Below are 13,737 nucleotides of genomic sequence, written 5' to 3' on the forward strand. Positions count from 1 at the left end.
ATGCTTCACGTGGTCAACTTGGTTTACACAAAGCGTGTAACTCCATTATAATTTTGATAATTAAAATAAATGAGATCGAAAAGCAATTTACAAAAGAAAAACCTCTAACTGGTTACTATCGTCTTACTATTAACCTGATGGGTCAAACAATTATATAAGCACGTGGTACTGGTCCCACAAAGTACACCCCACGTGGGTTGAACATAAAGAAAAGTTGATATATTGAAAAATATTGTCAAGACGAGACGTTATAATCTCACGCACATTCGCATTGAAGACTGATGATGCTAGTTAGAGTTACTGATCAACACGTGGTTCCACTTTACTCATAAAGTAGTGAGAAAGCAACTACCGGAATATATTCTGAACTTCACACTCGAATTACACTGCGTTGCAATTTAAGATAACATTAGATATTTTAGAGCTAAACCTGAAATAAAGGTGATTAAATTTTCAGTTAGGCTGAACTTAAGAAATCCATTGTCCTACGGACTTAGCAGACACGCGCTTTGCCGGAGATCTTACCACTTCAGACGCTCGCCACGGACAGACTGACCTGGTCCCTTCCTGAGGGTGGCTCACAAATACAAACGGAAGTGGCCAGAGAGGCAGCTTCCTATACCAACATGACAAGGGACGGACAGGACCATACTAAGGATAGAAACCTCTTTGCTTTTAGAAAGCGTAGCTACCTGTTCCGACGTTGGTCCTAATGTTATCTAGCAGACAGGCTTGTCTGCTACCCTCAAGCATGCAACTAGAAATACATTTGCTCATTCATCCTCTCACACAGAAGGGAAGGGGGATGACAGTATCTTATCAGATACAGTATATAAAAGAAAGCGGATGTAGGTTCCGTATGAGTCTGTGTGACATGAACAAACTGTGTTTTAAAGTGTAGTAGTGTGACAGATCGTTCTTGTTTATGTGTAAAAGTAACACGTTCCACTACTCAGTCTCCTCCCAGATAGTCAGAAACGCCAAAGTAAATTTAGAAGAGGAATTTATGCCATAAATGACAACAGATTTAAGAAATTAACATGAAAGGAATCCAGCAGAGACCTTTCAGAGTCACCTGTCACAGTCTTATCTAAACGTATCAGGGGTCCCATATCTATCCAACTGCACACGATTCACACCATTACATAGCCTCCACCGGCTTGAACACTTCTCTCCTGACACGCACGGTCCATGAATTCATGAGGTTGTCTGTATACCCGTAAATGTTCATCCGCTCGATACAATTTCAAACGAGACTCGTACGATCAGGCAACATGTTTCCAGTCATCAACAGTCCAGTGTCGGTGTTGACGGGCCCAGGTGAGGCATAAAGCTTTGTGCCGTGCAGTCATCAAGGGTACACGAGTGGGCCTCTGATTTTGATAGCCCATATGATTGATGTTTCGTGGAATGGTTCGCAAACGGACACTTGTTGATAGCCCAGCATTGAAATCTGCGGCACTTTGCGAAAGAGGTCCACTTCTGTCACGATGAACGATTCTCTTCAGTTGTCGTTGGTCCCGTTCTTGCCGGATCTTTTTCCGGCCTCAGCGATGCCGGAGATTTGTTGTTTTATCGGATTCCTGATACTCACGGTACAGTCGTGAAACAGTGGTACGGAAAGATCCCCGCTTTATCGCTACCTCGAAGATGTTGAGACCATCACTCGTGCGCTGACTATAACAGCACGTTCAAACTCACAGAAAACAAGAGATTTCCACTGTTAAACGTTGAGGAGAGAGCGAAGAGGTTGTAAGTAGGCTGTTTATGTTTTCTTATTGGCAACGCCACGTAGCGCTCTGTATGAAAAGTCACTGGCTGTGCTGTGTGCAGTCTGTGGCTAGTTTGCTACAAATGTTATCTGTATTATTATGTTTTTAATTATGTATTTTGTACCTTTGATATTGTATTCTTATGTTATAAAATTGTAATTGACAGCAGTTCATCAAATTAAGTAACTTGTAAGTTCCATTTCACTGCACACGTTTCTGTTGGTCATACTATATGGACAATATGTGAGAAGTAGGGACTGTTAGTGTTTGCACGTGTGTTAATAATTCAGCATGGGACTGGATAACAGCATTGCTGGTTCTAAGGACAATTCCAAAAAGTTAGTGAGTGTACAAGTGGTGGTTCATGGACTTGCTATATTGTCTGCAAGACTCTTCGATGGTGAATGTGCACCTGCACAGTCGCAACAGATGGCTGATGGCCGTCTCTACATGGACTACAGTGATCTGCGTCTTTGATGGCCCACCAATACCATTATTTCTACAAGGACTACAGTGGGTCTGCACCTCTGGTGGCCCACCAATACCATAATCTCTACGAGGACTACAGTGGGTCAGCTCTGTGATGACCTACCTACCAATATTCTTCAAAACTTCGACTGACTCTGCTGTGGGTTTGCTCTGTTGTGGCCCATTACCTGTCAGCATGTCAAGAGTCAGCACTGTCTTTCCGTTGGAAGGACAACACTACTTCTTCAAGACTGCATGGAAATCCACTACTTCCGTGTGCATTGTCTTTTACTGCTCAGAATTTGAGAAAAGAAACGGCAGTTTCACTGTGATGAATGATGAGGACTATCTTTATGGACAGTGAGAAAATTTTAGCTTTTGACCAACATTGTATCAATAAGTGTGTGCATTTGATACCTTTGTTATTGTAGTTATGAAAAATTTTATCAAATCATTATTGGCCACTGCCCAAAACAATTTGTAAAATTTTTTGTGGGGAGCATGGGGGCTATGTAAGTAGGCTGTTTATGTTTTCTTATTGGCAACGCCACGTAGCGCTCTGTATGACAAATCACTGGCTGTGCTGTGTGCAGTCTGTGGCTAGTTTGCATTGTTGTCTGCCATTGTAGTGTTGGGCAGCTGGATGTGAACAGCGCGTAGCGTTGCGCAGTTGGAGGTGAGCCGCCAGCAGTGGTGGATGTGGGGAGAGAAATGGCGGAGTTTTGAAATTTGTAAAAATGGATGTCATGAGCTGCTGTATATATTATGACTTTTGATGACTATTAAGGTAAATACATTGTTTGTTCTCTATTAAAATCTTTCATTTGCTAACTATGCCTATCAGTAGTTAGTGCCTTCTGTAGTTTGAATCTTTTATTTAGCTGGCAATAGTGGCGCTCGCTGTATTGCAGTAGCTTGAGTAACGAAGATTTTTGTGAGGTAAGTGATTTGTGAAAGGTACAGGTTAAAATTAGTCAGGGCCATTTCTTTGTAGGGATTTCTGAAAATCAGATAGCGTTGCGCTAAAAATATTGTGTGTCAGTTTAAGGACAGTCATGTATAATTTTTGTAAGGGGACTTTCAAGGTGGAGAGATAACATTGAAAGCCTCTGCAAGGACAAGGACGTGTCTGATGACGTGATAAATGAAGACCATGGTGGTAGAATTAGGCGTCTAATTCACACGGTGGATTATCAAGAACCGATCTACACGTGATCTAATCGCGACTGGATGAGGGAGGGACGGTAGTAGCAGTGTTACACAAAGCGCTCTCCACCACACACCGGAAAGTGGCTTGCAGAAAATAGATGTTGATGTAGAGTAGAAATAGGAGTCGATATAAAAAACCTAGGGAATTCAGTGCCAGAGTGACAATTTGACACAGTTTTGGGAAACTTGCAATCAAATAACGCAGAAGGCATAGTGAGAATTCCTTCAGAAATTCTGAAATCATTGAGGGAAGTTTCAGTGAAACAGAAGTTTAATGTGGTGCGCAAAATCTATGAGACACATACCATTGTATATCAGTTAAAAAGAACTGTTGTCATTAATATCAAAATTCTAGCATCTGTGGCGCGCTAGAAACAGGGTGACAGCCGATTGTGGAGGATAGAACCCTAGATCCGTCGATCAGGCGTTGAAGAAAGCAGCATACGACTCGAACGGGAAGAAAACCCAACACATGGTTTGCAAAATGGAGACGTACATGCAGATTTCGATCTAGAGCCCACACATATGTGCCTTCTAGTTCAGTAATTCTTCATGGTGCTGGAAAATCTATGTAACGATGCACCTAGTGCATAGATAGAGAGAAAGGCCACGTCAGTAAGGATAAATGGGTATGTTGTGAGTGTGGTGTGCCTGTTAACACGTCTTTGCCTATCTACGGGTTTGTAGTGGTCGATGGGCTGCGTGTCATGCATCGCTGAGAGGACGGTGGCGGCTGCCAGAATGGTTGTTACATGAGGGACCACGAAGCGATAGCAGGCAAGAGCGGCCTGTACATTGTGCAGTACGTAACAAAACATGTGTGTAACAAGTGGGGCATCTGCAGTCGGCGTTCTGTGACGGACGTGGAAATTTGTATCGTTTACTGTGGATTCAAATGGTTCAAATGGCTCTGAGCACTATGCGACTTAACTTCTGAGGTCATCAGTCGCCTAGAACTTAGAACTAATTAAACCTAACTAACATAAGGACATCACATACATCCATGCCCGAGGCAGGATTCGAACCTGCGACCGTAGCGGTCGCCCGGCTCCAGACTGCAGCGCCTAGAACCGCACGGCCACTCCGGCCGGCTTACTGTGGAGACTTTGAATCACTGTCTTGAGAGAGGAACGACGCCTATATAGAATGGACATGATGGAATATCGCCTTTCATGCAAAGAGTTAGATGAGAGCAGTTTTCTGTTCAGTAATACTGATGGGCCGAGTCAAGGGACTGTTTTGTAATAGGCCTTCGAATGATTGTGAATGGAACCGAGTTTGTATTTTACTGCAAACTCATGGATCGTATAGTTTGTCATTGTCTTGTATCCCCATAAGCATTATAGAACTCACATAAAGGCACAGATGTTACTGGATGTTGTTTGCCTGTCGCTTTAGTGCGTATGCTGAGGTGCAAATATACACCTATGAGGCAAAACATTATGGTCCCCTGCTGAACGACGTGTTGTTCGACTTTTCAAACAGAGTACAACGGAAATTCTGCCTGGTATGGATTCTACAAGTTCCTGACAGGATTCCAGAGGTACGTGGCGCCAAATGTCTGGTCACAGATCAAGCATTTCCCGCAAATTACGGGGTGGTGGTTTACGGGCACATAGCAGGCACCTGATATTTGTTCCAATGGGTACCAATCAGGCACATTTGCTGGCAAAGACATCAGTCTGAGTTTACTATAATGCATCCTTAAACCACTGTAGCACGACTCTGACCTCGCAACACGGATAGTTATCCTGGTGGAAGACGTCACGACCATAGGGCGAAGCGAAGCAGGTGGTTCAAAATGGCTCAGAGCAATATGCGACTTAACTTCTGAGGTCATCAGTCGCCAAGAACTTAGAAGTACTTAAAGCTAACTAACCTAAGGACATCACACACATCCATGCCCGAGGCAGGATTCGAACCTGGGACAGTAGCGGTCGCTCGGCTCCAGACTGTAGCGCCTAGAACCGCACGGCCACTCCGGCCGGCGAAGCAGGTGGTCCGCAGTGATGTTCAAGTAGTTCATTGCTGTCATGACACCACCGAATATCCCATGGAAGCCCAACTCACTGTAGTCCATAGCATAATTCTGCCTTCATCAGCCTGCATGTGTGGTGTGGTGCACGTTTCGTGCTACCATTCGCCTCGATGTCGGCATGTAAGGACCCAACCATCGACCTTGTGTAATGAAAAGTGCGATTCATTCGAAAGGTGACACATTTCTATCGATCCAAGGTGAAAACGCAGTGATGCTATGCCCACTGCAATCGTAACTGACGATTTCGTTGGGTCAACACAGGAATATGTAGCGGTCATATGATGTGAAGCGCCATGTTCAACAATGGTCTTTGAACGTTTCGCTCTGGAACACTGGTGTCTGCACCAGCATTGTGCTTTGTTGTCAGACCTGCCACAGATCGCTGCCTAACCTGGATTACACAGTGGGGGATCCTCTGATCTCTATGTTTGGTAGCTTCGCCGTTTCAGAGATTTTCGTTTCCAGCCGCCGCGCCTCAACAATGTTCCTTCACCCAAAAGCGCTTTCTCGGTGGATTTCCGAATTTGCCTCCCATATCTTCGCTGTAAGAACTGCCCATATGTCTCTCTTCCGTTCACGTTTGCCACGCGGGATACCCGTGCGGCCTAGGGCGCCTTTCCACGGTTCGCGCGGAGGTTCGAGTTCTCCCTCGGACATGGGTGTGAGTGTTGTGCTTAGCATAAGTTAGTTTAAGTTACATTAATTAGTGTGTAAGACTGTTATATCCTAGCCAGTAATGCCAACCGAGCCCGCTGCCAAAAGGTTGGCAGCATCAAAGTCCGGACGCCGTCCGCATAAGCAGCGATACAGGAAATCGCCGCAAGTCTACGCGCGCCACCGCTGGCTTCTGGCTTCTTAAGCGCTGGAGTCGCGAGCGCTAGGATAGTTCTGTATTCGCCGCTCAGTTGTATACTCGCCACCGATTTGTGTACTTGCTAGTCAGTTGTGTGTTCATCGCAGCAGAGTTGTTGTTTGTCATCAGCCGACGCTGACCTAGCCGCTGCGACTCGAACTAGACAGATTTCTGTAGACACGAAGTACACTACTGTGTTTCTGTATCTTCGTTAATAAAGATAAGTACCGACTTTTATTTAATCAGAGTGTTTGGGTTTTCATCTTTCTGTTCACTGTTCCAGCGGCCCGGTCGGACCGCTATTAAAAGTGTGGCGGTGACTTCGTAAGCCGTTTCTACAGCGAAGTGTTTGTCGCTACGAACCCCGCCACAAAAAAGACTAGGGACAGATGACCTCAGCAGTTTGGTCCCGTAGAACCTTACGACAAATTTCCAATTTTTTTCTTTTACATTCTTTCCTTACTGCGTCTCGTGCCCCCAATATCACCAGGAGGCATTCAGCCTCACGATGGACAGTGTAAAGTCCACTGTGCGGTGACAATAGGACTGGGTTACAGCGCATTTTTGGTGTCAAAGCACTTTCACCTAACTGTGGAGTTCTAACTCTGTCATCAGACATCACCTGGATTTTTCTGTACCTTGCTGTGCAGCAGGAGTTGTATCGTATAATATCTCTGTTCCAGGTGAACCAGGTATGGTAACAACTTATCTGTGTGAACATCAAACAGACAGCGCCAAACAAATAACGGAGGTTAGGTGAGTGGAAATGTACCATGCTGGTAACAAAAGATATCGCTGCCTGAACCATTTCACCGATGTTCGCAAGTTACATTAAATTTGTTTCTTCCTTCATGATCCTTACGTCCTATATTAATAATCTTTTAGGTGTCATAATGAATTAGATTGTAGTTTTCAATTCTAGTAATGCTGTTGTTGCTCTCAGATTTTAGTAATCCTAGTACTGGTATTAAGTGATTATTTTCAAGGAATAGTGCAGGGGGCCCTCCGTGGAAAATTATAATATAAAGATGTGTCCATATAGAACAATTGGGAGTACATGACAGGTGCACACTAAAATCTGTGCTCGAACAGTTCTGAGCTGGGCTCGTTTAGGAGCCTCATATGTCCTGTTAGTATTATGGGATTGTTATTATCACTGTGAAAAGTGGATTAACTTATATGTCTGGAAATTCATTTCGAATTTAAGTGGAGCTGAAGCATCATGAACTTCATATTCTGTAAAGGTCTATTGACCCTGCTAGAAACCTAATCGTATTATCTTTTATGTGGCTGTTTCGTTATGAGGGCTCTGGTAACAAGTTATAAATCTGTAATATTAATGTTTCAAAAAATGTCACATTGTACTCATTTTCCGAGTTTGAATATTTGAAGTTACACGGCACAGTGGGTGTGTGTGCTTTGCAGCGTAGCTCCGGAACATCTGAAGATAATTCAGTCGAACTTGGTACATGCTTCATCAGAACTGGGCATATTTGTCAAACGGTGTTATCTGCATTTCTTATTTCTGCGAAATAAACTTATTTTTTCTATCTATCTTCCATGGTTTCTTACGAGGGCAGTTCAATAAGTAGTGCAACACATTTCTTCTGAAACAGGGGTTGTTTTATTCAGCATTGAAATACACCAGATTATTCCACAATCTTTTAGCTACACAACACTATTTTTCAACGTAATCTCCATTCAATGCTACGGCCTTGCGCCTCCTTGAAATGAGGGCCTGTATGCCTGCACGGTACCATTCCACTGGTCGATGTCAGAGCCAACGTCGTACTGCATCAATAACTTCTTCACCATCCGCGTAGTGCCTCCCACGGATTGCGTCCTTCATTGGGCCAAACATATGGAAATCCGACGGTGCGAGATCGGGGCTGTAGGGTGCATGAGGAAGAACAGTCCACTGAAGTTTTGTGAGCTCCTCTCGGGTGCGAAGACTTGTGTGAGGTCTTGCGTTGTCATGAAGAAGGAGAAGTTCGTTCAGATTTTTGTGCCTACGAACACGCTGAAGTCGTTTCTTCAATTTCTGAAGAGTAGCACAATACACTTCAGAGTTGATCGTTTGACCATGGGGAAGGACATCGAACAGAATAACCCCTTCAGCGTCCCAGAAGACTGTAACCCTGACTTTACCGGCTGAGGGTATGGCTTTAAACTTTTTCTTGGTAGGGGAGTGGGTGTGGCGCCACTCCATTGATTGCCGTTTTGTTTCAGGTTCGAAGTGATGAACCCATGTTTCATCGCCTGTAACAATCTTTGACAAGAAATTGTCACCCTCAGCCACATGACGAGCAAGCAATTCCGCACAGATGGTTCTCCTTTGCTCTTTATGGTGTTCGGTTAGACAACGAGGGACCCAGCGGGAACAAACCTTTGAATATCCCAACTGGTGAACAATTGTGACAGCACTACCAACAGAGATGTCAAGTTGAGCACTGAGTTGTTTGATGGTGATCCGTCGATCATCCCGAACGAGTGTGTTCGCACGCTCCGCCATTGCAGGAGTCACAGCTGTGCACGACCGGCCCGCACGCGGGAGATCAGACAGTCTTGCTTGACCTTGCGGCGATGATGACACACGCTTTGCCCAACGACTCACCGTACTTTTGTCCACTGCCAGATCACAGTAGACATTCTGCAAGCGCCTACGAATATCTGAGATGCCCTGGTTTTCCGTCAAAAGAAACTCGATCACTGCCCGTTGTTTGCAACGCACATCCGTTACAGACGCCATTTTAACAGATCCGTACAGCGCTGCCACCTGTCGGAAGTCAATGAAACTATACGAGACGAAGCGGGAATGTTTGAAAATATTCCACAAGAAATTTCCGGTTTTTTCAACCAAAATTGGCTGAGAAAAAAAAATGTGTTGCATTACTTATTGAACTGCCCTCGTATTTCAAAATGTCCAGTTTCGGGCATTGTCACCCATCTTCTAATCACAGAGTAATCTGTCTTAATGGAACTAACAGTCCACTGTCAAGTACTATAATCAGGATATGAAAAGAAACTGTTAGATCGAAAGGGAAAGGTTAATCTGTAACTGTGACGTACGATCTAAAGGTGGACGCCATTGCTCAAACTGAAGTAAAAAGCATAAATCGACTGACAGACAGAACATTTTTTGCGAATGCGACTTACTGCCTACGAAAAAATATTGTGAAGACGACCCTAAATGCTATAGGAATGTTGTTGAGGGTATATTTATGTAACATAACATTGGCCTTATTAAGTAACTAAAGGGTAAAGCCCGCCAGGTTAGCCGTGCGGTCTAACGCACGGCTTTCCGGGCGGGAGGGAGCGCCTAGTCCCCGGCAGGACCCGCCCGGCGGACTTGGTTCGAGGTCCGGTGAGCCGGCCAACCTGTGGATGGTTTTTACGCGGTTTTCCATCTGCCACGGTGAATGCGGGCTGGTTCCCTTTATTCAGCCGCAGCTACACTATGTCGGCGACTGCTGCGCAAACAAGTTCTCCTCGTACGCATGCACCACCATTACTCTACCACGGGTACATACGGGTTACACTGGTCTGGTGTGAGACGTTCCCTGGGGGGGGGGGGGGTCCACCGGAAGCCGAACGGCACAAAAACATTGCTTTCGGTGTGGGGTGGCGGAGGGGTGAAGTACTGCGGTAGTCGTCGGGGAGTTGTGGACCACTGCGGCTGCGGCGGGGACGAAGCCTCTCAGTCGTTTCTAGGCCCCCAGTTAACATACAACATACAACAACATACAACTGAAGGGTCATCAGTAATAAATTACACAGATTGAGAGCAAATAATTGTTGGCTTACCATATTGCATAGTGTTAACGTTGATAGTTCGGTTACACCTTTGGGATATGACTGAAGCTACAGTGTGACAATCATTGAACTACATGAAGAGAACGTAAATTAGTGGCAAACTACAGCGTGCACACACTTTATTCAACATGTAAACGTCACTACTGATTTTAGGATTTAGGTTATGACATGTTCAATGTGCCTGCCATCATTGGCAATGATCGGACTCAGACGAATAGAGAAATTCTGCAAGACTCGCTGAAGTGTCGGAACATAGATGATGTCGATGAGCTCCTGAACTGGTTTTTTCAGCTCAGCCTTGGTTTTGGGGTTATTGCTGTACACTTTGTCTTTAATACAGCCCCACAAAAAGGAGTCGCATGTGTTCAGATCCGGAGAATATGGCGGCCAATCGAGGCCCAATCTAGTGGCCCCTGGGAACCCCAGAGCCAGAATGCGGTAGCCAAAGTGCTCCTTCAGGATGTCAAACACTCTCCCGCTTCGATGGCGTCGAATTCTGTTTTTCACGAACCACTCTTGTCGAAATCATGGTCACTTTGGATACTGGGGATGAAATCATCATCCAAAACCGTAATGTACCGTTCTGTAGTCACCGTGCCAACAAGGAATATCGCACCAATTATTCCATGACTGGACACGGCACACACACACAGTCACCCTTTGTGGGTGAAGAGACTTCTAGATCGCGAAATGTGGATTCTCTGTCACCCAAATGCGCCCATTTTGCTTGTTGACGATCTCATCCAAATGAAAGTGGGCTTCACCGTTAAACCAAACCAATCATGCGCATACCAATTGCCATTGTCCCGCGGCCAACAGTCCAGTTTGAACGCCCAAACGGAAACTGTTCTGAAATTATGACGATTTTCAAATGGTTCATATGGCTCTGAGTACTATGGGACTTAACTTCTGAGGTCATCAGTCCGCTAGAACTTATAACTACTTAAACCTAACTAACCGAAGGACATCACACACATCCATGCCCGAGGCAGGATTCGAACCTGCGACCGTAGCGGTCGCCCGGTTTCAGACTGTAGCGCCTAGAACCGCTCGGCCACTCCGGCCGGCTATGACGATTTTATTTCATTTAGTTCAATAATTATCACGCCGCACATTCACATATGATGCTTTCGCCACTTTGCTGCCCCTACAACTGCCCAGTGCTGGGATCTCTCACGTCACAGCAGACTCTATTCCTGCCTGGCGTATTTATCGTCCGCCTGCCGCTACAGCCAGTAAAGCCTGCTTCCCGTCAGAGCGTCGAGCCCTCATTTGCATGGCCATTGTCTTGTCATCTGGGCGCCGCGAACGAACAATGCTAGAGATTTCACCGACTTCATTCTGTGTGCGCAAAGTTTACTCCGATGCAGCGCTGGGAAGCCTGTTAAATCGGGTGATGCGGTCGTAATGCCAGTCTCCGTGCGTTTTGAAGTCCCATCTCTATTTTTCCATAGTTTCAGTTAGTACGTCGTGACAGTGCTTTGTACGTCAATTAACTTACTGTGCAGCGTTCCCTGTTTACTAAATTACGCACTTTTCTCCCGAAGGCTCGAATTTACATTCATAAATATTGCTGTTTGTATTAACAGTACATCTTAGAACAAAAAGGCAAGAGAAAATTATTTCTGGCAAGTTAAGTTCGTTGTTTAACGATGTATATAGTTCTGTTTCTTTTTAAACGTCATGTGAAATTATCTCTTTCTTTTTCTTTTCCCCGTCATCGGGTCCGCTTGTATGGGATTCGACAATTGGTATTTATTATTTAACTTGGTGGACGAATCCCTGATACCACAGTGGTAGGGAAGTCGTGTGCGCCATCTTTGTGCGTATTATGTAAACATTGTTCTGTGCTTTTTGTGTTGTGTATTTTATCTGCTCGTGTATTATACTCCCTGAGGCTGAATTTGGGAATCACCCCAGTATTTACCGTAATGAAACTACTCTCAGGCTGACCAATGTATCACCTGACGGCATTAATACGCCGCACGGATTCGATCTGGGTCTATTTCACGTCCCTGTTTCGCAAGCTAGCACGACGAGTTCTGCACTACACGGGCAGCTCAGCTTGTAAATTTGCTACAGATTCCTATTTATTCTTTTCGTCTAAACTTGGACTTGAATTAAAGAATTACAGAAAAACATTCAAGAATTAGACACGCAACTTGTCACTAGGGTAGGTCGGTTGCGATCAATTGGAGGTCACCTGTCACCTTGACCCCCCCCCCTCCCCCAGCCACCAGTCAGAATCTTACTGGGGCCTCCGCTGTCTTATCCCAATAGGTGCCAAACCAAATTCGTCGACGAAAGAAGCAAATAATAATAATAATAATCTTCCAGCAAATTTTCTTAAAACTCAAAAACAGACCTCAAAAATAATTAGAAAAGAAAAACGGGGATATGACAACAACAGACTCTCTGAAATCCAGCAGGATTTCATAAAAAATAATACAAGAAATTTTTATAAGACTTTCAGAGAAAACTTACAGGGATACCAAGCGCCTAGCTTGTGCTTCAAGAAACCCGATGGCTCTTTGGAAACCAACACGAAAAATAACTGCAAAATCTTAGCCCAATATTTCAGTTCCCTCCTCAACTGCGAACCACCCCAACAAAAACTTGTCTTCTCTTCTCCAGTATTCACACACCCAGACTCACATGCCCCGGATCTTGAAGAAATTATGGAGATAGTCAAGCAGTTGAAAAATAACAAAGCACCAGGAGAAGACGGGATCATTGCTGAGTTATGGAAACTAAACGATCCTATACTTATGCAGAAATTACACCATATAATGTCAGACATATGGATAACGGAGCAGATACCAGAGGACTGGAAATGCGCTCTAATTCACCCGCTACACAAAAAGGGCGACAAGACAGACATGAACAATTACAGAGGAATTTCCCTGCTCCCAGTCGCTTACAAAATCCTTTCCAAAGCGCTTTTAAACAGGATAGAATCCCAAGCAGATACATTAATTGGTGAATACCAGGCCGGATTCAGAAAAGGACGCTCATGTACGGAACAGATCTGGTGCTTAAAGACAATATTACAAATGAGGAAATGCAGAAACACAGTAGTTACATTCATCGACTTCAGGAAAGCATATGATTCAGTGGACCGTGGAACCCTGTTTAAAATCATGGAAGAATTTGGGATCGACCGAAAGACACAAAAAATCACAGAACAGACACTTACAGGAACAACGGCCAAAGTGAAATTCATGAGCGAAGTATCAGAACCCTTCGAAATCAAATCTGGAGTCCGACAAGGGGACGGACTATCCCCAATCCTTTTCAATATTGTTCTAGAAATGATAATCAGGGAATGGGAAACTCACGTAAAGCGTATCCAAATTGATATCAAGAAAGAGAACCGAATTAAAGTCAAGTGCCTCGCTTTCGCTGACAATATTGCAATTATCACCAATAACAGAACAGAAGCGATTCACGCAGTGGAAAAACTACATGAAATTTCACAAAAAACTGGACTACAGATATCTTATGAAAAAAAACCCAATATATGGAAAGGCAGCCAGAAAATAAATCCCCTTTAATAACAAAATATGGTAAAATTGCACAAGTCT

Source organism: Schistocerca cancellata, chromosome 1 (genome assembly GCF_023864275.1).
Source record: "Schistocerca cancellata isolate TAMUIC-IGC-003103 chromosome 1, iqSchCanc2.1, whole genome shotgun sequence".
In the NCBI taxonomy this organism is placed as follows: Eukaryota; Metazoa; Arthropoda; class Insecta; order Orthoptera; family Acrididae; genus Schistocerca; species Schistocerca cancellata.